The following is a 24364-nucleotide window of genomic DNA, read 5'->3' on the forward strand; positions in this document are numbered from 1 at the left end:
CCGAGACAAAGTGCCCTCACTTTAGGACTTTTCTAGTGACCCAGAAAGACTCACTTTGTTCAAAGCATCTGCCACCCAGGGCTCAGCAATGTAACTGCTTTCTGTCTACAGAACCATGAAAGACGAGTAATAAATGGCTTTCTACATAACTAAGAACAAACCTCGCAAAGACACTAATAAATGAACAGTGTCATATTCAATAAATTAAAATGTAAACCTAAGAAGTTGAAGGAAAAACAAGTATGTCATTTTAAATGTAAAAACAAAGGTGGCTTTGGTTCCAATAAACCAAAACACATACACACATATAGCCTCCCCTTTACAGATTCATTGTCAGTTCAACATTTGCTAAAACCTAAGCCTCTACACCCAACTCATACCATTTATGATTCTTAACCAATTAAACATCTTCCTGGAGGAGCATCTGCCATTACTCTGACAGCGCAAGGGCTTGAAAAGGTAGGCTCCGCATGAAGGTAGGCTCCGCATGAAGCACTCCTACTGCTGTCAGGGGACTGGAGTTGAATTTTGTTCCCAGCACCTAGGAGGCAGCTCACAAGCACTCTTCTGAGGTGAGATACCACAGACTTCCCTTCACATTCACTATGGCTATCAGTGCCGACTGCCAATTTTACATGAGTCGTCAATACCGTTCCCAGGCTGAGACACTGTATGACGTAAGTGCAGAGAGGGAGCCCAGCAGCAGCTTAGCACCCCTCTACTCTGCTTCACTGCAGATGCAATGTTACCAGATCCCTTGACTCCTGTCCTGACTTCCCTGCCTCTATGGAGCTGTGAACCTAACAAACCATTTCTCCCTTAAGTGCTTGTGTCAGGGTCACTGCTGTTAGACAGGGTCTCTGTGTCATCCTGGCTCGCCTAGAACTCACCATGTGGGCCAAGTTGGTCTAGAAATCAGAGGTCTGCCTGCCTCTATCTCTGAGATTAAAGGGGTATGTCACCTTCAGTCAGTGTTAGAGGGCAGTGTCCTGCTATTTTCTGACAGCAAGAAAAAAGCAAACAAGGAAGGACACTGATCAAACAAATTTAGAAAAATACTGCTTCCAATTCTGACTTCTCGGTTCTTCCTACAAAAAATAACGATGTTTTAACTAAAGAGAAAATGTTGTTGTAGGCTACTACATATCAGCAGTTTCATAAAACCAGGACGATGACAGCTTCATGTAGTAGGAAATCAATTAAATGTTACTAGTTAGAGAGGTGATTTGTAATTGAACATTACAGTCCAATGGGAGGAAAAGAGGAAGATGCATTATATACACCGTTTAGGAAATCTTTCAGAAAACACAGGATGGCTCAAGCTTGCAATCCCAGTGCTCGACTCAAAATCTGACTGTCAAACACTACTGAAACTGTGACAAATACTGTGTCTGCTGTGACAATAATGAAAACTCTTCACAGAAATCCTGGCACAGTATTTTACAGAAAAAAAAAATCTGGATAATGTTATGGTCTAAGCAATCCTTTCATCTACACATCTTACCTCTAATCACTGCCTTCTACTACTGGGTCAGCAGGTCACTTCTGAGGAAGGGCTGCAAGCACAGTCTGGGTGGGGAGTGACACTTCAGAGAATCCCTCACCCAGACCCTTGTAGCCCCATGAGCAGTGCTAGTCACTGCTGCCCCTCCCTCTCCTGGGTATCCACAGGCGCATGCCCCAGACACACAGGAGCACAGGTCCACAGGAGAAGCAGGGGCTCCAGCTAATCTCTGCAAACAAGCTTACACAACCTTGGGCAAGATCCTGGTTTGCTGTAGAGCTCCCTTTCCTGACCTAGCGTTGATGACAGTAGAAGTGTGTTGTGAGAATGAAAGAACACCTACATACAGAGCCCCAGCACGCTGGCTGGCCTCAGACACCCAGCATCACAAACAATGCTCAGACACTGTTCTTTAAGCACTACATACAGATCAGCACACACATGAGACCACACAAGCCTCCCTCAGTATTAGCCTATCTTATGAAAAAAAAACTGAAGCATAAAGAACAGAGAGCACTTGAGCCAGCAAGATGACTTGGCAGACAAGGCTCACACGATCAAGTCTTAGTTCAACCACCGGAGCTACCTGGAGGAAAGAACCAACTCCTCCAAGTGGTCCTGGCTCCACACAAGCACGATGAACTGCACACCACACAGTTATGGATGCATAGCCACACACAATTTAATCTAACTTAAAACATTAAAAAAACAGAATTTCAAGCACAAGCAAAGGACATTTGGATTCAAAATTCAAAAGCAAAGATAATAGCTCTTACTGGTCCCAGTGTACAATTCTAAAACAGTCCCTTCACTGGGATTTCAACCTAAGCCTTCCTATGAAACATTAACCAACTCAACCTCCCCAGTACCACACCACACCACACACACACACACACACACACACACACACACACTGTTCCATGTTAAAATAGTAATAAAAATAGCTTCCACTTATAAAACACGTCTTACATACTATAGAACACAGTTAGCAATTATTCAATTCTAATAAAAACCCACCGGTTGTTTACATTTTTACCGGAGAAAAGCAATGTCGCTGGATTGCCAGAGTAAGAGAACTACTAAATGCTAATGGCCTACTCACTGTGACTTGCAAACATCCAAACTGACTGTGTCAGCTTTATAGGGAGAACTTTGAAATGTATAGTTAAAATAATCAAAACTAAAACATCTACTTATGTGTGGAGCGGGCATTACAAATGAGACTGCAGTTCTAGAAGCGCCATATTGCATGACTGCTCGTCCCTTACCACCAGCAGTCTACTGGTCACCTATGAATGAGTTTGTCTGACCACTTTACTCTGGGTTTTGAGAACTGAACTCGGGTTCAATTGCTCTCATACTGTAATCTCAGTATTAAAAAGTTTGAGGCAGGAGGATGCGGAATCCCAAGCAAGAGAGAGGGAGGTTATGTGATAGTCAGGCTGTCTAAAACACTAAGCACAGGGAAAAAATCTGCTGATTTAAAACGTAAACAAGAGAAACCTTTGAAAGAATAGGAAAGGGGTAAATATAACAAGAAGATATTTTTTTAAAAAAAGTTCAGAAAGTAAATTTGTTTTAAACATTTCCACTCTACTGTTTCCTATTTGGGGCTTAAGGGTTAGGAAAGGGATTAGGCAGCTCAAACAAATCCAAAACAGTAGTTTGAACACTTTTTAAAAAAACTTGAATCAATGGATGTTTTAGAAAGTGGGGACAGCAGAGATCACGTGGCAGAGGTTACAGTTCTCTGACCTCTGTGACGACAATCTACCTCATGGCTCTGCCTAGAGACTAAACACTAGGGTCCTGCTTCCTCCTCTAATTTTAGGTGATGAAGGGCAGAGAACAAACTTGCAGGAGGCAGCTTTTCCCTTCTACCAGGGACCCTCAAGTCACATTCGGGCTCGGTGGCAGGCACCTTCACCTGCTGAGCCAGTTCTCCTGCCCTCTCCTGCCCCAAAGAACAGAGTTTCTCAACCTCTAACTCTTCAGGCCAGGTAACTCCTAACTGTGGGAAGTTGGCCCTATGCACTGTGGAATTCAGCAGCATCTTTGGTACCTGTCACTAGATGCCAATACCAAACGACATCTTCCCAAGAAGTTAAGACAAACAAAAGGCTAGGGTACCAGGTAGAGGAACACAGAACCTAACTGAGAACTATTCGCCTACTCTTTTGCAGACAAAAAAATGTAGACATACGTAAAGAGAGTTTTTTTTTTTTATTTTCCCCTTTTATTTGAAAAATCTACAATTAAAATAAGAACAAGAGGCAACAGCAGTCTTTGTCCTCATGGGAAACCCATGTCATAATCTTCCGAAATCTCAGAAGTGGTCTCATTTTAGACAAAGAGACCAAGAGTTGAATGTTAACTGGTTCAAGCTTAAGCTCATTAATTTTGGCTAGATTTTGTGACAATGATTAAGGCTCTAAACATCACAGGATTTTTGTAAACAGAGATCTTGTACTTAAGTAAACAGAAATCCTACTATTTTACAATTAAAACCACACCAATAACCTTCTAGAAATGCGTATGCCAAAGGTACAAATTGTGTGCTGGTATTAGTTCAAGAAACAGTAGCCAAGGGTTGGGGATTTAGCTCAGTGGTAGAGCGCTTCCCTAGCAAGTGCAAGGCCCCGGGTTCGGTCCCCAGCTCCGGGGGAAAAAAAAAAAAAAACAGTAGCCAAGCATAACGAGATACACATTTAATCCCAGCACTCAGGAGGCAGAAGCAGGTAGATCTCTTTGAGTTCAAGGCCAGCCTGGTCTACAAAGCAAGTTCCAGGTCATCCAGGATTATATAAAGAAACCCTGTCTTCAAAACAAAACAAAACAAAACAAACAACTTGCTGGGAGCTGGTGGCCCACACCTTTAGTTCTAGCCCTCAGAGGCAGAGGAAGGCCCAGGCCAATGTCTGTGAGTTGGAGTCCAGCAGGATAAGCTCCAGAGCAGGCAGGGCTACCCAAAGATTCTCTGTCTCAAAACAAACAACTCTCAACAAACTTCACAAAACAAAATATAAAGGGTAACATACAGCCACTTCAAAAGCAATGCTCTGTAGGATGACTCAGAAGGATGAATTACTGAGTCCTGAATTTTGAAAGTCCATTCTGGAAAAATGGTGCTTGGGCAGGGCTCAGAAACAGGGTCTTACACAAAACCAGACGAGACTGTGGCGTCCAAGCAGCCACTGGCCCCTAACCACACAATTCCCCCCACGTAGCTTTCAAAGCAAAAGCAAGAAAGTTTTTCAGCTAGGGAGACTCCCACCCAGCATAGAGACCACACCTTAATCTAATACAAAGGTGACTCTGGAACCTTCCAAGTCTGAGCCCCACCCACCCAGGACCTGCCAAGCAGCAAGGCTCTTAGGATACCGTGACCCTGGTTTCCTACCCATGCAGAAGGCAGAGTGTACGAAAGGACAGAGATTAAAGCAGTACTCTAATGGCAAGGAGGGACCACACCAGGGAACACTAGATATGGATGACAGTGCATTCCTTAGCCTCAGAAGGATGGGCTTCCTAAAGTTAAGTTCATCCCAAGAACAAAGTGCTTTCACCTCTCTGGGCTACTGCTTGTTACTCACCTGCCGACCCTACAGCACCAGTAGGAATAAGCCCATCCACGAGGGAAACACTCTGCTCTACCTTTGAGAGGTAGATATTCATCTGGTAGAGTGACTTCATCATCACCACAAATGCTCATGAAAAGAAAAGCCAGTAATCCAAAGCTTGGTGTATTAAAGTACTTTTTTCATCTTTCAGCATCTAGTTAATGGCTTAGAGACAGTGTCTACTCACCAAGCATCGAGCCCTGTACTCAATCTTTACCACCAATAAGGAAAACAAAGCAAGCAAGCAAAACCCAAACAAAAAAAAAAATCCAACAACAAACTCTAGTCTTTTAGCTCGAGAATCCACTGAACATCTATGGTCAGGCCCAACCCTGCAATCACAGCTATGAGGAAGGCTAGGACAGACAGGACAATAATCAAAACCCAAGGCCAGTCTGGGTTACAGAACACTGTTAGTAAAGTGTTAACTGATTATCTATACTTTAATTTTATCGTATCTTAGAATCTTTCTAAGTTAAATCCTAGCCTTTTCTCTAAGATTCCAAAGATAATTTTTCTTTCTGATATAGACACAAAGTGGCCACAATACTTCACACATTACCATCAGCTTACACTCAGTCTTGCTCTCTTACCCTGCGGACTTACCCTAGGGCCCTCCACATGCTAGGCAAGTTCTCCACTACTGAACTGCATACACTTCCATCCTCTATCCCCACCCACCTGCTGAGATGAGATCTCAACACATTGTCCAGTTTAGTCTCAAACTCCGGTGTTCAAGTGTTCCTCCTGCCTCAGCCTCAAGACAGCAGAACTATAAACACATAAATAATCCTCCTTTTTTTATACTTTCAGGTATTCTCCAACCCAACCCAAAAAGCAGGTGTGAACAGCATTCAGAACAGCCTAAACTATATAGTTGAGTTCCAAACCAGGCTGGTCTACACAGTGAGACCCTGTGTAAAAAATAAACCAACAAATAGCAACAAACCCACAGGGGTACGACTTGATACAGAATTGGGAAGGTATATCTGTGTAGTCTTGGTTATTCTTCTGGTTATGATTTGTTTATATTTGAAAATGTTCCATAAAACCAGGGAGCTGCTAGACTTAGGTTTTTTTTTTAACTCTTAAGCCCAAATATTTTGGCTAATATTAAAATGCATGATACAGCATAACTGCACAGTCTCTTGGGATATCTCAACTTGTCCTACATTGTTTCTGAGAATTAACCCACTTTACAGATGAGGATGCTGCTGCTGCTGCTACTACTGACTGTCAAAACATGAATGATATCTATGGTTAGCAATCCAGAAACAGAGACTAAGACTTCTAATATTTACCACAAAATTACAGCTCTGAGGGAAACTCTTGAGAGTACTATAAAAAGCAAACGCTAGAAGGAATTTGGTAGTTCTGAAGAGACCCTAACATAGGTTTTGGAACACCACAGCACCTTCGGTCCAAACACCTCTAAGCATGCTTTGGAGATGCTGACACTGACTGGCCAATTATCAGTGTTCAGAACTATAAGTAGGAAAAGGCAGGAGTCTGAAATGCACATCCCAACAGCCAAAGCTCCCAAATGGAGTGATGGTGAGAGTGAAGACTGTTGCCTCAAACAGAAAGACTAAAAGGCCTCGCTCGGGGTGAACAACAGGCTGACGAAAGGCAGAGTGAGAGCAGGATCCAAATGGAACTGGAAGAAACCTGGAACAAGAAAGGCCTGCACAGGTCAAGCAGGGTGGCACCTGCTTGTGATCTGCACTCAGGAGACAGAGGCAGGAGGATTCTACATGTAAGAACACAGACACACCAGAGGGTGGCCGAGTAAGGAGAAGGTCAGCACACTGCGGTGCTGAGTGATAGATACACCAGGTCCTCACGCAGACGCTGCAGCTCAGGTGGAGTATGGAGCGGTTTACAGAAGCAGAGACCCCTAGGCAGGCACTGGAGAGCCCATATACACAGCCAGCTATGCTTCACCAAACCTTTGTCGCTCATCTGTAAATTATCTATGGACTTATTCACCCCAAACAAAGGCAGTACTCTCTCCCATGACATTCACGCGCAGAAAACAAACTCCCTGTACACTCTGCCTCCTTTTGCTAACATAAGAAATTCCCCAGTCTATGGTCTTGTAATTTTATAGTCCAGAAATTAAAACTAAAACTTCCAAGTGTGGAGGCAGATGACACAATCCATGTCAACATTTTCTGTTTGGGGTCTTACAATTTGACAATAATAATCACATGTTCTCAAAGGAACGTGTGGGATTTCAAACTGGCCAATGAGAGAAGGAAACTCAGGCTGCACTTAACGAGAATCAGCCAAGCAAACTCAATGTAGCTTCCTATTCCAAAGCAGGATGTGCAGAACGGGTAATCTATGGAGAAATAAGCCAATGGAGTAAAGCACAATTGGCTTTTATTTACTGTTTTGGCTAGCATTTTGAACAATTTCATCTGCAAATTTATGTATCTTGATCGAATTAACGTACTTTTACCTACAGAAACCCTCCTTCTTTCAGCTAACCACCTCTTTCTCCCAGAACAGAGTAGATGCTCACATACTAGCACGCAGGCAACTTACCAGGCTACAGCAGTGAGGAACAGGCTCTCCCACGGTGTCTGTTTTAACTGTTCCTCTTGTTAACACAGTGTAGAGATAGGTATTCTCAAAAGTCTTCGAGTGGCCAACCAAGCAAAAGATATACTGCCTCAAGTGATTAAAAAGATGTTCAAAACTGAATGAACACACACACACACACACACACACACACACACACACACACAATAAAAAGGAGACAGAGAGATGGTTCTGTGGTTTACAGCTCTTGCTCCTCACAGAGGACAAAGATTCAGTTCTCAGGGCCTATAACTGGGCTAACAACAGTCTACAACAATTTTAGGGGACCCAATGTCTTCTTCTGGCCTCTATGGCACTAGACACACATGGTGGACAGGCAAAGCATGCATGCACATAAAAAATAAAACTAAATCATTAAAAAAAAATGGTAAAATAAATCTTGTTCAAGCCAAGTATGGTGACTCACATCAGTAATAAACCATTAAGTAGGCTAACTAATGCTGGAGGGTCCCCCAGAGTCCAGACTAGTCTGGGGTACATAACTGATTTCCAAGACAGCCAATGAGACCTTATCGATAAAGTAAAAGTGTGTTCCAGCCATCACAGTGAGCCATGCTTGCTATTCTAGCACCTTCAAGGAACAGGCAGGAGTTCATGGTCGTGCTCAGCTACATAGAAAATTGTATACTAAGATGATCTACATGAGACCATGTACTTAAAAAGAAAAGTCATTAGGCAGAGGCTGGTGGATCTCTATCTGTGAGTCTGAGGCCAGCCTGGTCTACAGAGCAAGTTATAGGACAGCCAGAGCTACACAAGAGGAATCCTGCCTCAAACAAAACAATCTGCTTAAGCTGACTCCATGACATCATATCTTGTACTACAAAGTTGGGTAAGTGTAAAGGCCCTCGCACCAAACCCTAGGAATGAGCGAACAAGTAGGAACGAACCCAGCACGCCAGTCAGTCAAACTATGCCTTTTACTTCCAACTGGCTCTGAACCGTTAACTGTATTAATGACATAATGACAGTGGTGTTATAGCTCACTCACACTAGCAACCAGCAACGTGAAATTTAAAAGCCACGGAGCCAGCAAAGTGGGGGGAAACTCCACTTACTACAAATCCACCCAGATTCTATTCTCCAAAGCCCATCGGCTGGCTACAGACAGACATTCCACACTGAGCAGGCGGTTAAGAACAAAATGGACGGCTTGTGGACCTTCATGTTCACCAGGTTTGACCTGCAGTATCAGTCTGGGGTGAGAAATGGAGAAACAAGCAAAAAGCAGTCCACTGCTGCACAGCGTACGGCGATGCAGAACCACTACACCTTCTGTTCAAAGCACCTTAGCAAAAGTTGGCTTCGTGATATTTTTAAAGAGGGTAACTGTAGAATCCCGGCTTAACAAATTGTCTCTAATTCTATATATTTAAAGTTTAAGACAATTTTAAAAAGTAATCATTTGTGGTGCTTCTGATTAATTTAGGAAGCAGATGCAATTCTGTGGTATAGCATCAAAACAGCTCTTTCACTGCTGATAGGAGGCAAAGGACAAATTTCATTTCTTACTGATGTGTGTGTGTGCGCGTGCGTGTGCGCACGCGCACACGCATATATACATGAATACAAAACAACTCAAGAACTTCAAAAGTCTAACCAGTTAAAAATATCATTCCAAATCAAAATAAAACCAAATATAATTATGGAATTTTTTTATTCTGCACTTAACCAAGTATTTTTCTTGTCTCAAACTTCTGCAATGTATGCCAATTCACCACACCCAGTAATGTCATTAATACTTTCCTTATGTAAGTCACATTTATGCCCCCCATCATCGTCTTTTTCCACCTCTGGTTGAAAAGTCAAAGTGTGTATTTCCCCCTTGCTATCATAGGAAACAAAAAAGGGAATTCCACTTAAATTGAAGAATGTCAGACTCCTAGGCAGGACACTAAATGCTATGCCCTGTATTTGTCCCAAACACTACCAATGTATTTATAAATGGAATGTGAAACTAAATTCAAAAGCTTTAAGCTTATGAAAAACTGAAGATTAATTAGGTTTTTGCAGCCTATTTCAGTATGCTGTCCTAGGATTACTCAAGTTCATTTGCTTGAGTACAGTGGGTTTTTTAACCTGATGTGTTCTAAAACCTTTAGAAGACAGATAGCTGCAGCTTGCTTGAGGTCACAGCAAAGGTAACCCACCTGAGTAAGGATGTCTGTTCCCTACCAAAGTCAGCTTTCAGCAAAAGGCTTCTCAGAGCTTCCTAAGTGTACAGCCATTAAGCAGAACCCTAGGGAATCAACCTAGAGCCTCACAAGTAAACTCTGACTAACAAGCTACATTCCTACCCAAATCATTTTTTTTTCTAGGTGAGTCCTGAAATAATTTCAACAAGCCACAAACAAGTAAGCTCAACACAACTTACTTGACATCTATTCTGACAGAACAAAGGGAAGCAGAGGTACCTTCATTTGCAATACTAGGGGTGCACTCTGTTACCAGTCACAGCCAGGATGGGGCTATACAAGTCTGGGCTAGCAATAGCAACAGCAGGCCTCCCAGAACTGCAGAGAAACCCTGCCTCAGATAGAGACAATACAGAAAGCACCTCAAGGCAGCATCCTGGATCACTGAGAGAGAACACTACAGAAGAACTACTATGTGCAATGTTGTCAAAAACAAAACAAATGGGAGACCCTGTGTCTAAATAAAAAAATAAGTGTTCTACAATAATCTTATGTCTTTTGTAGCAATACAAATCATTCCATTTCACCTTATCCAGCCAAAAACTGCTATACACACACACAGACACACACAGACACACACACACACGGGGAGAGGGGGGGGAGAGAGAGAGAGAGAGAGAGAGAGAGAGAATGAATATATATAAAGTTAAAGTACAGGACCTTTCACATTTGCTGTATGCAAATGCCATAACAGCATCAAGGAGGAAATTAAATTTGAATATACTGATTGAAGGAGAGCCACTCAATCATGCATTATGGGGGAGGGGCTGTAAGACGGTATGCAGGGGGCTTTTTTACATTGCACGTAGATTTTATGATATGTAGATTTTTTATATTTACCTATTCAAAGAGTAATATTTTTTATTAAGTTTAGATACAACCAGCTAGCAACCCAGTCCACAAACTACCTCTGTAGATAGTTGCAATTCCTGCCAGTGTCTCTCTCCTTGGCATCCTTGCCCTGTCCCCAGGAATTATCCCCATAGAAATACCTGCAGGAGTAAGCCTAGTAACTTATCTTAAAGTTGTTGGGCTTTTGTATTAAATGAACAAGTAAGGAGAACTGAAGCCCCAGGGCACCGCACTCGCTTCTGTGACAACATGTTGCAAAGCTGTATCATCTGGTAAAAGTTACAGTGAACACTGACCACTTCTCTACCGTCCCTTGCAACCCTATACTTAGGTCATGGGAAAGTAACTAAAACTTAGCAAATAAAGAGCCAAAAATCCAAATTTTGACCATTACTAACTCAAGAATCTGCCAAAAATTAAGATCTCTAGTTAAACTGTATCCTTTGATCTTGATTCCAAGCAACCAAACTGTCTCAAGTATTTGACACTTTTACAAATGTTCACAGGGTTTTGCTTTCAAACTTTCAAGGATACAATATCCTGTAACTTTGGAAATTGAGTGATTCTGTAATTTCTCTCCCCAAATTAGAAATTTCAATGCAGTGCTCCTCAGATGCAGAATGCAATGTCTTCTAATTCCTGCTTTTGACACCTTGCAAAGACCCTTTATGTGAGTGAAGGTTTCCCACTCAGGCAAGAAGGCTTTCCCCTCGTCCACTTGCACAGCAGACTTCTAGTGTAAAGCACTGATGGGAAGACAATAGTTTTCCAGATTTAAAAAGGGAAAACAGAGAGAAGGAGTGATGATGGTCCAGCAGTTACAAGCACAAGTTGCCCTTGCAGATGACCTGAGTTCAATTCCCAGCACACATGGTAGCTTAGAACTACCTGTAACTCCAGTCCCAAGGGATCCATGCGCTGTATGCATGCAGTAAAATACTCACACATAAAATTCAGGGGGGTCTTTAAAGTGTTTAAATGAAAAACAGATATAAAAAGGAAGGAAGAGGCTGTAGAGATGGCTCAGAGGTTAAGAGCACTGTCTGCTCTTCCAGAGGTCCTGAGTTCAAATCCCAGCAACCATGTGGTGGCTCACAACCATCTGTAATGGGATCCGATGCCCTCTTCTGGTGTGTCTGAAGACACATACATAAATAAATCTTAAAACAACCAACCAAAAGGGGGTGCGGGGTGGGGGACCGTGAGGGAAGCTCATAAAGAGGAAAAACTATCTCAAGGCCTCAGCTAGCTCCTCACAGTGTGGGGCCACTGAAAAGATAATCTTTATTTTCCCCCACATAATTTAAGCCAGTTCACTCCCTTCCTCCCTGGCCTGTCTTCTCTCCTGAGGCTCCTCCCAGAACCTGACGCTGAGGATAACAGCATACTCGCTGGCTCCTCCAGAGCAGCTACCACAGGGAGCCTGCTGTGTGAGATCAGACGTTAGGCTCACTTAACTACAACACAGAGTAGTAACTGGAAAACTCAATAACGAAGGCACCTCACAAAGCCAAACGAATACTTCCACAACTTAAAGATGGGGAGAAACATGGTTGTAAACAGAAATTTTTTTTTTCTCCAACTGAATACTTAATAAAAGTTTCTGGTCTGATTTACAAAACATTACCTGTTCTCCAGATTTGTGAGGAGCAGCAATTGGGAAACCCTATGTAGTCAAGAACTCTCTTTATCCCCCACCCCCCAGTCGGCTGGAAGCAGACCCCACCCCTCCTCTCTCCTCGCCCTTCTCCTACCCACAGCTTCCCCTGATCAGATGAGTTGGGCTGTTAAGGTCCTGGATATGTCATCAGAATCAGATCTTAACTTGTGCCGCATAGAATGACACACTGTAATTAAGACAAATATCTCGTCAAGGCAGAAAGTCTTGATCCCCAGAGAACTAAAATAGCTGAAACTAAATCACTGTGAGAAAAGGGGCAACCTCAAAGTTCCCCTAGGTGGCCAAGTCGAGCTTCCTGCATACAGCAGCAGTTCTCATGGGGATTTTGTTGTGGACAGGACACCAGAGGTGCCACCATCTACAGAGGTAGGTGTGCCTTTATCCCAACAATTAAGGACCTCACCTAAAAATGTCACAAGTGCAGGCCTCTTGGTAGAAAATGTCCTCCTCCCCCTAGATCTATCTACAAGCTGACTCCACCTCCCCTCCCTGAGGCAGGTAATACCCTATACTTTTTCCCATTGCAGATTACAATCAAGGGGACACAAATTAAAGGTCAAAGATACTTGAGGTACCTCTCTACTTAGAGTGAAGGAGTGGGGTGGGGTAGGGGAACAGGCTGAAATTCATAACTGCACTAGATCTAAGAAACAAATATTCAAATCTTTAAGTCAGTGGATTCCCTTAGTCTGGTATAATAAACCATCATGGAAGTGCAGTAAGCTAATGTGTCCTAAAAGCTGTCTTCTCTATGTAGAAGGTAACATACACACCAGGTACTCGGGAGGCTGAAGGAGAGAGAGTCTTTAAGTTCAACGTCAGCCTGGGCCACAAACTTGAGACCCTGTTTAAGAGAGAGAGAAGAGAGAGAGAGAGAGAGAGATAGGGGTTCATTCATTCATTCATTCATTCATTCAAGAAGGACTGGGATATGGCTCGGTGGTAAAGTGCTTGCCCAGTATACACAAACAATCACAAACTAGTTAGACTTACTCAGGTATTCTGAACGTATTGTAGTCAACTGGCATCGCTTTGGGTCATCTAGCATTGTTCTGAGGTTTGGCCTAACCACATCTAACAGCTTTAGTATCAACTGAAACATCTCATTCTTACTTACACTCAGGCTAGTGGATAAAATAATACACTGTAATGAGAAAGGTATCAAAGACATCCAATTTATCACTAATGTAACTACAGCTCACATTTAAATTATAAGGTGTTCTATTAGTCCATTCAGGATTGTAAACCCAACTGCCACAAATTTATTTTGAGGTTGCTAACTTCAACTTAGAGTCTCTCTTTTCCACCCAGGTATGGCAGTGTGCCGGTCTAACTCAAACTTGGGAGGCGATGTCAGAAAATAAGGGGCTTGAGGCCATTCTCAGCTACATACTGACTTTGAAGACAGTGTAGCCTACATAAGATCTACTCTAAAAGAATAAAAAATAAAATAAAATAAAATAGGGGGAAGAAGGGAAGGGGGGAGGAAGAGGGGAAAGAAGAAATGTCTCATCTTCTAAAAGAACAAACATTGGTCAGGCACAGTTGTTTAGTCCCAGTACTCAGGAGGCAGAGGCAGGCAGATTTCTTCGGTTCAAGGCCACCCTGTGGTCCAGAACACCCAGGGCAACACCCAGGGCAACACCCAGGGCTACACAAAGAAACCCTGTCTCAAGGGGAAAAAAAAAAAAAAACCAACAACAACCCAAGCAAATAACAAAACCAATAATCTTTAAATAATCTTTACCATATGGTCTCCAAAAATTATGACTCCTTAGTAATGGCTTATAATGAAGAAGCCCCTGGAAGTTCAACTTCAGAAGAATTTAAGAAAGGATTAGAACTCTGTCCAAACAACTCAAAGAAGACATGTGTGTGCTCCAAGACAAGCTAGAGAACAGATGAGTGACAAAGGGAGGGCAACTGAAGATAGGGACACAGCTAGACCCGAAGAAGCTCGCACTGAATTTCCGATGATACTACAACGAAACAGTAAGCTAAATAAACCTGCCAGCGGAGAGCGTCATCAACAAACAGTCCGGAGCCAGGAAAGGAAGTAAAGCAACTGGCTCACTCAGTAAGCCAATGAGAAATGTGCGAACCTTAAGATATGGAGAGAACATGGGAAAGCCTTGGGATACCACCAAAGTGCCTAACCTTCAAATTACAGGCATAGAAAATAAGTGCCAATAAAATCATAGGAGAAAATCTCCCAACTCTAAAGAAAGAGATGCTCCTTCAGGTACAGAGCCCCGATGGACAGGACCAGAAAACAACTCCCCAGGCCTCATGTAAAACACTGAAGGCACCGAATGAAGAAAGGGTAGTGCAAGCTCCAGGAGACAGGTAGAGCCACATGACTGCTGGCCCGTCAGGGTAACACTGGACTATATGACAGAAACGAAAAGCCAGAAGGCCCTGGAACGATGTCTTCCAATCTGCAAGATCCTGTCAGCAAAACTATTTTTTTTTAAATTGAAGAAAAATTAAATTTTTCCATGGTAAAAATGAACTAAAGGAAACACTAAAGCCAGCTCTACAGAGGGTACTTAGGTCTGAGAAAACACTAGACCATCGGAATGGCAGGAGTGAATACACATCTCAGTGGTAACTTCATATTAATTGTCCCAATTCTCCAACAAAAGTTACAGAATGTAAGATTAGATTAGAAAACGGATCCTATGATTTCTTGCTGCCTCCAAGAAACACACCTCACTACCAACTTACATTCAAAGGATGAAAAGGGCATTCCAAGCAAGCAGAACTAAAAGACAAGGAGGAGTAACTATTTTATAATTCCTGACAAAACAGACTCCAAATAAGAACTGGTCAGAGGGGATAAGGATGATCACCAGGAAGATACTACAATTCTAGATGTGTGTCTTAGTCAGGGTTTCTATTCCTGCACAAACATCATAACCAAGAAGCAAGTTGGGGAGGAAAGGGTTTATTCAGCTTACACTTCCACACTGCTGTTCACCACTAAAGAAGTCAGGACTGGAACTCAAGCAGGTCAGGAAGCAGAAGCTGATGCAGAGGACATGAAGGGGTGCTGCTTACTGGCTTGCTTCCCCTGGCTTGCTCAGCTTGCTTTCTTTTAGAAACCCAAACCACCACCCACAAGGGGCTGGGTCCTCCCACCTTGATCACTAGTTGAGAAAATGCCTTACAGCTGGATCTCATGGAGGCATTTCCTCAAGGGAGACTCCTTTCTCTGTGATAACTTCAGCTGTGTCAAGTTGACACACAAAACCGGCCACTACAACATGTATGAACTAAACTCCTGCATACTCCACAAAAGATATAAAACTTGACCTGAAACACAGTATCTGTGGGTGACTTCAATATCCCATTCACCCCAATAAAATGGTCCCCTAGTGGTTAGGAGCACTGGGTGTGCCTCTAGATATGACCTGGGTTCAGTTCCCAGCACGCACACTGCAACTCACAACTGTCTGGCTCCAGTTCCAGGGGATCCATCAAAGCAGACATGTAACGGTGTATTTGTGCATGTAGGCAAAAGACCCATACACATAAATAAAACTCAAACAAACAAATAAACAAACAAAAAAGGTCACCTAGGAAAAAAAAACCTAACCAGAGACAACATGTTAAATTAACAGCATCACGAACCAAACTGGCATTTACAGAACATCCCACCCAAACATTAGAGTTAACTGTAGTTTCTTTTCCTTTTCCACATGGAGATGTTTAATGAGGGGAGGGGAGGAGAGGGGAGGAGAGGGGCCGGTGGAGGGAAGGGGTGTGGGGGTGGAGAGAGAAGGGATGGGGACAGAGGGAAAAGAGCAGAGAAACAAAGAACAAAAAAAAAAGTGCAAAATGTCCCTGAATTTAAACACTCACTCCCTGTCGTGAGTTAATAAAAATGGCTCCCTAGCACTTATTTCATCAGGGAGTAAAACTGTTTGGAAGGTTTAGAAGGATTAAAGCGTAAAGCCTTTAGCTGGAGTAGGTGTGGCCCTGTTAGAAGAACTGGGTCAATGGAGGTGGGCTTCAAAAGCCCATGCCAGGTCTAGTCTCTGTCTCTGTCTCTCCTTGGTCATGGAGTCTCTGCACAGCAACAGAACAATGAGTCCAACAGTTCCCCAGCTGGTGGTTTGTGGAGGTAATGGACCTGAAGGGGGGGAGGAGTCTTTCTGGAGGATGGACATTAGCAGGCACGTGCTTTGAAGGTTTATAGCCTTACCCCCACCACCTTCTGCTTTCTTTCTTCCTGTCTGTAGATGAAATGTCATCAGCCATCTTCCTGCTCGCTCACGCACAACGGTTTTCCCTAACTGCTACCATCCCTCCCCACCATGATCAGCTCTGCCCTCCTGCCAGCGCAGGCAACACAAACCTCCCTAAGTTGTCTTTCCATCACTGACTGACAAAAAACCTACACATGAAGCCAACCGAGGGAAGACAAGGCAGGGACTGCAGACCAGAACCTGGTGGAAGCAACTGAAGTGGAGTCAACGGATCCATGTTGCTTACTGGCTTGCTCAGCCTGCCCAAGGGTGGCGGCACCTACAGTGGGCAGGACCCACCACATTAATCATTAAACAAGAAAATGCCCCACCGAGTGGCTTATAAGCCAATCTGGTAGAGGCATTTTCTTAATTGAGGTTCCTTGTTGCCAGATGACCTTATTTTGTAAAATGTTAGCAAAAAAGCTAACCAGCACAAAACCTTTTCTTCCTTAACTCCCCTTTCTCCATGCACTTTCACAGCAACAGAGACGTAACCAATGTGAAAACATATTCTTCTCTGCAGCCACTGAGCTTCCTCCAAATTAATCACATATCAGGACATTAAGCAACTCTTAAACATGGGAAAACTAAAAATAACATCCTGTAGTCAGTCTATCAGACCACAGTGGAGTCAACAGCAAAATCAACTGCAGAAACCATACAAACTTATGAAAACTAAATGACAACTGGGTCAAGGGAAAACTTTTAAGATTCCTGGAACTGAATGAAAATCAAAACTCACCATACCAGAATCTATGATACACAATGATGATAGAACTAAAAATGCCTTTATAAAAAAACCAAGAGATCCCAAGTTAGTAACTTGACACGCCAGAAAAACAATCAGGCTAAAATTAATGACAGAAATTAAAAAGCAATGCAAAGAATCAAATGAAGATTAAGATTGACAAATCTTTAGCTCAACTGGTCAAAATTCTAAAAGACCAAAATTAATACAATTAAAGGTGAAAAGGGAGCCATTACAAAGAAATGTATGAATCTCTAGCTGCATAGGACCAAAGTTAATCCAAGATGAAGTATATAACTTAAACAGAGCCATAATATGAGACCCATAACAGACTCCCATAGTCACAGACTAGGAGAATTAATGAGAAAATGGCTACACTGCCCAAAGCAATCTACTGATTCAATATAATCCCCATCAAAACTTCAAAAGATGAGAAATAATAATCTCAAAACTCAAAGAAACACAAAGAACCCAAGATAGCAAAACCAATCCTCAATAATAAAAACATGGAAGGTCTCACCATCTCTGATTCCAAGTTATAATATAGAGCGATAGTAATACACGGCATGGTGCTGACATAGAGACAGGCAGGCACATTCATCAACAGAACACAAAGCTCCTACAGCCAATCTATTTTAGGCAAAAAGGTCAAAAATACACATTGGAGTAAGGCAGCATGGTCAACAAAGGGTGTTCGTCAACCTAGATAGCTCAATGTTGAAGGATGAAACCAGATGCTTAGCCTGAACAAAATTCAATTCCCAATGATCAAGGACCTCAAAATAAGACCAGATACCCTGAACCTGGTTAGAGGGGGAAGTAGGATTGTTTCAACTTATAGGCCCAGGAAAAGACTGTAGGCAAATTAAGACCAACAATTAATAAAGAAATTTTATGAACTAAAAACACTCTATACAGCAAAGGACACCATCATTCCAGAGGAGGAAATGGGAAAAAACATTTTTAACAACTATGAGACTGACATAGGGTGTTTAGAATACACAAAGGAAAAAAAAAAATCAACATCCTTCAATCCACCAAGAAAAGCTCTAAACACAAAAAACAAAAACAATTAAAAATTAAAGCATGAAACTACACAGAGTTCTCAAAGGAATACAGATGGCTGAGAAATAGTTTTTAAAATGTGTGACATCCTTAGCAATCAGGGAATGCAAATTAAAACTACTTTGAGATTTCATCTTACTCCAATTGGTATGACCAATATATATAAATTTTATTGACGAGAGGCAAATTACAGTTGGGTATGAGGGTGTACAACTTTCATCCTCGTGCTTGGGAGGCACAAGAGGTGAATTTTGAGTTGGAAGCCAACCTGGTCTGTACAGTCAGTCCCAGGCCAGCCTGGGATACGCAGTGAGACACTGTCTTAACAAAAGAAAATCAGAGTGCAAACTGGGACATCCACTATGGCGGAGTGTGGTTTCCTCAAAAGGCTGGAGACAGCTCTCCCATGTCATCTTGCTATCCCAGTTTTGGGCTTATTCTCAAGCAGTCTGCATCCCACTAGAGACATCTGTTCACCACGTTCACCGCTGCTAATCCACGATGCCTAGGAAACTCAGCAGCCTCCATATCCATCCCCAACGAACAGTGCAGATATACACTGAAAAAACCTTCAGCTATAAAGAATAATTGAATTACGAAATTTACAGCTAAACGGATGGACCTGGAAATAACCATTCTGACTGAGGGACAGGCACAGAAAGATAAGCAGAATGTTCTCTTCCACACATGATGGCTAGCTGTGAATCTCTGATGCCTGTGTGTTTAAACTGGAAATTACAGAAATCAGGGAATTAGCAAGGGGCCACAGAAGGTTTAGATTTCAAGAGAAATGACATGACCATGACCATGGTCATGACCTCTAGGGAAGAATCCAGAATTATCATGCTAAATGAACATACTAATAAACTGTCCTCTATATTATCTTAATAATTATTTACAGAGCTCAGATGTATGCAGGCAGACAGGGAAGTCACAAACGTGGCGATGGTAGGAGGGCAGGGGTAGAGGAGGGGACAGGAAAGACATGTGAAATGTGAAAACGTCACAGAGAAACCTACGACTGCAGAGGACTCCTACAAATACACATATAAAAGACATTTATTTACAGGGTACTATCCTAGAACAGCAGAGGTGGCGGGCACAATGCCTTTTCTAGATACCTGGGCTATCCAGAAAAGAAATTCAGTGCCAGGTACCAAGCACCTCACATCAAATTGTTGGTCAGCACTGTTCCACAGATGCCCCTTTCCCTGAAGCAGGAGACTATAGTTCTTGCCATTGCTTTTCATTACCATCCAGAACTTGACAGCAAGACTCTACATATCTAGGTCACCGGATATGAAGAAATCAAGCCAGACACTTCATTCCTACTGGCTAGCTCCATAGTGCTGGAAGGTTCTATGCACACTATTAGGAGAGAGCAAAATACATTCATTCCGAAAGCTAAAGCAATGACTTGCCTGGCAAGTATTGGCATGAATTGTGTGGGAGCAACCAAGCACTTTCTCACTGGATTTAAAACGGAGCTTGTGCCTGGTACTATTAACTGGGCCAATCCCATGGTCATGACCTCTAGGGAAGAATCTAGAACATACTAATAAACTGTCCTCTACAACTGTAGATTCATTCATCTCTCAACACTCACAATTGCTTCTCATCTCAGAAGAGGGGACAGGTAGTAAGTAGCCATCTACAGCAAAATGGCTACTTGCTGGGCATGACAGAACCACTGTACACATGAACTCATAGTGGTTATGACTACCCGCATGAGACCAACGCAAGGTAAGTCAGCCAAACCCCAAGTGTGGCAGTGGAAGGGGCTCTTAAGACCTCACTCTCAGCTGAGAAGCTATTGACAGCCGATGCCTATTTGGGGAAGGAGAGTCAATTTTTTTCAGGGATGAGGTCCTAAGAAGCTACCAGTGCTCCAACAGACAGTCCTATACCCATGCACATATAGACAGCAAGCACTAAACAGACTAAGTGCCTTTCCCATCACAGCACACGACGCTAGGACGGGGAAAGCACTGGCGAGACGGGGAGGGAAAGAAAACCTATACATGCACATGTATGAAAAATCCGTATGCAATAAGTGCAATAAAAAAAGCAGTAAACATGGAAGGTCCTCCTGCTGTGAAAAAGTTCATAGGTGAAGAAAATAATGTTCTTATACTTTATTTTCTGTTGGGGGTGGGGGAGAGGATGGGCTTGCTATCTATGGTGTTCCAAGTGGGGTTAGGTCCATGACTCAAATTTCTAAAATGGTTTAGTATTTAACAACACACACACACACACACACACACACACACACACACACACACACTCAGCTCATTCTTTCTTCATCTTCCTGTCTCCACGTAATTAGTATAGTATAGTTCTGAGGGTTTTGACTGAATATAAAAACCGTTTTAAGGCAATTTGTGACTAGGAAGAGAAAAAGCAACAGATACTAGAAACGGGCTGGAGAGGTGGCTCAGAACAGTTCCTGCTCTTGTAGAGGACCACGTTTTGGTTAACAGTACCTAAATCATGTCTCACAACCATTTGTAACTCCAGTTCCAGGGGATCCAACACCTCTTCTGGCCTCCATGGCTGCCTACACACAGATGGCACACTTACAGTAAGTATTTTAAAAATAATAAACTAGAAGCAGGAAAGATACCATGAAGTCCTCAGACCCACCTCAGAAGGGAAGTCTCTCTTAGTTCAATGGTCAGTGTATACAATACAGCAGCCATCCTCCCAGTCAGATTTCTGTAGCTATACAGTAAAAGACTGATTTGAACACTAAAGATAAATTTAAAAATAAAGAAAACACACTACACCACTATCATTTTATTGATACGAAAGGAATTAGCAAGTAGCTGAACTAGTTCATTAAAAAAAAAAAAACAAAACTAAAAACCCTCTTTAATAAATCTTAAAGGGGTTGGGGATTTAGCTCAGTGGTAGAGCACTTGCCTAGCAAGCACAAAGCCCTGGGTTCGGTCCTCAGCTCCGAAAAAAAATAAATAAATAAATCTTAAATGTTGCAGTCAAATAATTTTGTTGTTGCTGAAGCAGGTCTCATATACCCCAGGGCATATATGGCCAAGAATGACCTTGAACTTATCCTCCTGCCCCCACTTCTCACAGACTCCGATCACCAGCAACTGCACTCTTCCATACCCCTAGTCTATCAAAACAATAAACAAGTCAACTCAAAACCACCACTTTAAATAAAAAAAAAAAAATGGAAAAAGTACTACTCACAAGCTACTTCCCAGGCGTTAGGAAATTTTCTGTGCAGGAAAACAGATCATGGAAATGAAGTCTCACTATTTACAAACAGTGTATGTGTGTGTTTAAGAGATCTTGGGTTTTCCGGAGTTAAGTCCCACTCTATGTCTTACTCATGACCAGTGTTGCCAAAATCAAACTAAAATTAAGAGGCCAAGGAGATAGCTTGGTCAGTAAGCGTTTGCCTCTAAAGCTTGAGTGCCTGAGTTCTGGTTTCATGCACCAACATAAAAAACAGCCTGTAATGCATTTCTGGGAGGCAGGTCCCTGGAGCTCACCTCAAGTCAATGTGACCAAACCTGTAAGCGCCACAGTAAGAGACCCAGAGACTAAGAATGACGTCCCACTAGACTCCCAACACATGCATGCATACCAGCTGACAAATGTGAGCTCGCACCAATTCAAGACAGATGTTACTTAGATACCATGTCCAAAAATAGGAAAGGCACATGCTCAACACTTCTCTAAACATTGAAAGTTTTGGGTTTTTCTTTCATTTTCTTGTCCTTTGTTTTTCTATTGTTTTGTCTCAAGAGCTCACGTAGACCCAAGTGGCCCAGGACACAACAACGGGATGACATCTACCTTACAGTCTTCTAGTCTCCAATTCCTAAGTGTCCTAATATCAGGCATGTATCACTAAGCCCACTTGTAAAATTTAAATTTATCCTCCATGTTTGAACTATGTATACAAATATGTATTATTTCCCCATATATCTGTGCAACAACTGATGGTATGGACCACCATACCCTGTTGATCTTACAGTGTTAGGGAGTGAATCCTGCATGCTAGGAAACCAGTCTATCACTGAACTACATCCCACTTTCTAAAAATACATTGTGGACACTAACAGCTTTCCAGTTACTATGTCCTCTGCAGAAGACTTTTAAATTCTCAGGCAAGCCCTAGGAAGCACATCATGAGACACAGTTTAATAATTCTCAATCACAGGAAATGTAGCCTATCCCAGGGCCGTCCCTCCTTAACACTCAGTTAAGCTCTGGTTGACTTGCAATGTAGGATTCCAAGTGTAAGTCATAATAGTGTTTCTTCCTTTTATGAACGCTCAGATCTGAGAGTGAAACTTAGTTCTAACAAGGATCATAACTCATTCTTATGAAACGTTAACCAGAAGACTAGTTATGAGTTACAACCGTTCAGGTTTCTCCTTAAAATACCCCTTTACTCAAACTGAAAACACACTTGCTACGGGTTAGCCTACCCCAACCGACCGGCTCTTACAGTCAAGCATCTACTCCTCTCAAAGTACAGTGGCCCCTTCTAAAGCTTACTGGCCACTCAGGCAGCAAAGGCTGGGTCTGTCTTCACCTCCCCCCCCCCAAAAAGCCCGAGCTTGTTCTTGGTGCCAACGAGGGAAAAAAAATTTAATACATAAATCATTATCACATTAAGAAATCAGAAGAATGGAGCAAAACAACTAAAAAGATATATGATATAACCTATTTTTCTAAGAACTAATTTCTAAAATCAAGTTATAGTTCTCAAGAGCATCTTCACAGTGCCGTCCGAAAATACCCCAAAACATTACCTTTATCCTTAAAGCAGGCACTCCCACAAACTCAGGTAGGTTGTGTCCCTTTCCAAGAACATAAAAGAATGGTGTTAAGTACACAGTGTACTTTGGGTGCCCAGAGGGTTTAGGGTTTTTTGTTTGGATGTTTTGTTTGCAGCTGAAGCCCCATAAACAAGTAAAGCAGTCAGGTACTTAAAGTCAAATGTTAAGTAAAATAGGATTTTAAAGACAACCACTATTTTGTGAATTCTTAGAATATGAAAAATAGGTAATTTGCTTTTTGGAACACTTGGTAATATTACACAAGGGTAAGGTGTTGTATATATCTTTAAAACACTGTGGCAAAAATAAAACCACCCCTGGCTCTTTCTGCAAGAACTTTCTATGAGGTGAGTAAGTTGACCTTTAAGATACTTTAACCACAGGGATGACAGAGTATGTGAAACCACCTCGCTCTAACAAGCATGCAGTGAAGGCTAATCTCTGTTCTGCTATACAGCAGAGACCAGGAGGGAGAAAAGCTATGTCCCACCTGCGACTGAGAAACTGTCAGCCAGGGGTGGCCACACCTCGAGAGGGACTTCTAGGTAAGATTCTCTCCTCCCAAAATGCCCTAGGCCCTTATACCACCCCCAAACCCCTAAGGTAGGGATGCCACAGTCCACACTGAGTCACCTCAGTCTCTCCCTGCCACCTTTGGAAAGGTAAACAAACAACAATCTTAAACACCTAATTTATAGGTCTGCAATCCTCCTTCAAGGCAGGTCGTCTTTGGCAATTCCCCAGTGAGCACCCCACTTAAGACTTCCACCAAATACTCACTCACAGCTCCCAGCCTTACCAGGTCGTGGGTAGCCCCAAGCTTTATGGGAAGAGAAATCACTCCACAACACTCATGCACAATTTGGTTACACACAACAGCGACTCGGCTTTCAATTAAAAGCATACCTCCCCAAGCCAGCCCAATTGTGGAAGCCCTTCTCTGAGCGCAAAAGTGTGGCCTCCCAGCCTGGAGGCACTGGCCCTTTAAAGGTTCTGGCTTCCTGTACACCCGGTCCCTCCCC

The 24364-nt window shown here is 42.5% G+C and overlaps 1 protein-coding gene across 1 annotated transcript in view; it reads right to left on the reverse strand.

The window, feature by feature from the left end:
- Positions 1-24364, reverse strand: part of Foxo1 (forkhead box O1) — a 74642-nt gene that overhangs the window by 48566 nt on the left and 1712 nt on the right. The window lies entirely within an intron of this gene.

The sequence above is a fragment of the Rattus rattus genome, chromosome 3 (genome assembly GCF_011064425.1).
Source record: "Rattus rattus isolate New Zealand chromosome 3, Rrattus_CSIRO_v1, whole genome shotgun sequence".
Taxonomy (NCBI): domain Eukaryota; kingdom Metazoa; phylum Chordata; class Mammalia; order Rodentia; family Muridae; genus Rattus; species Rattus rattus.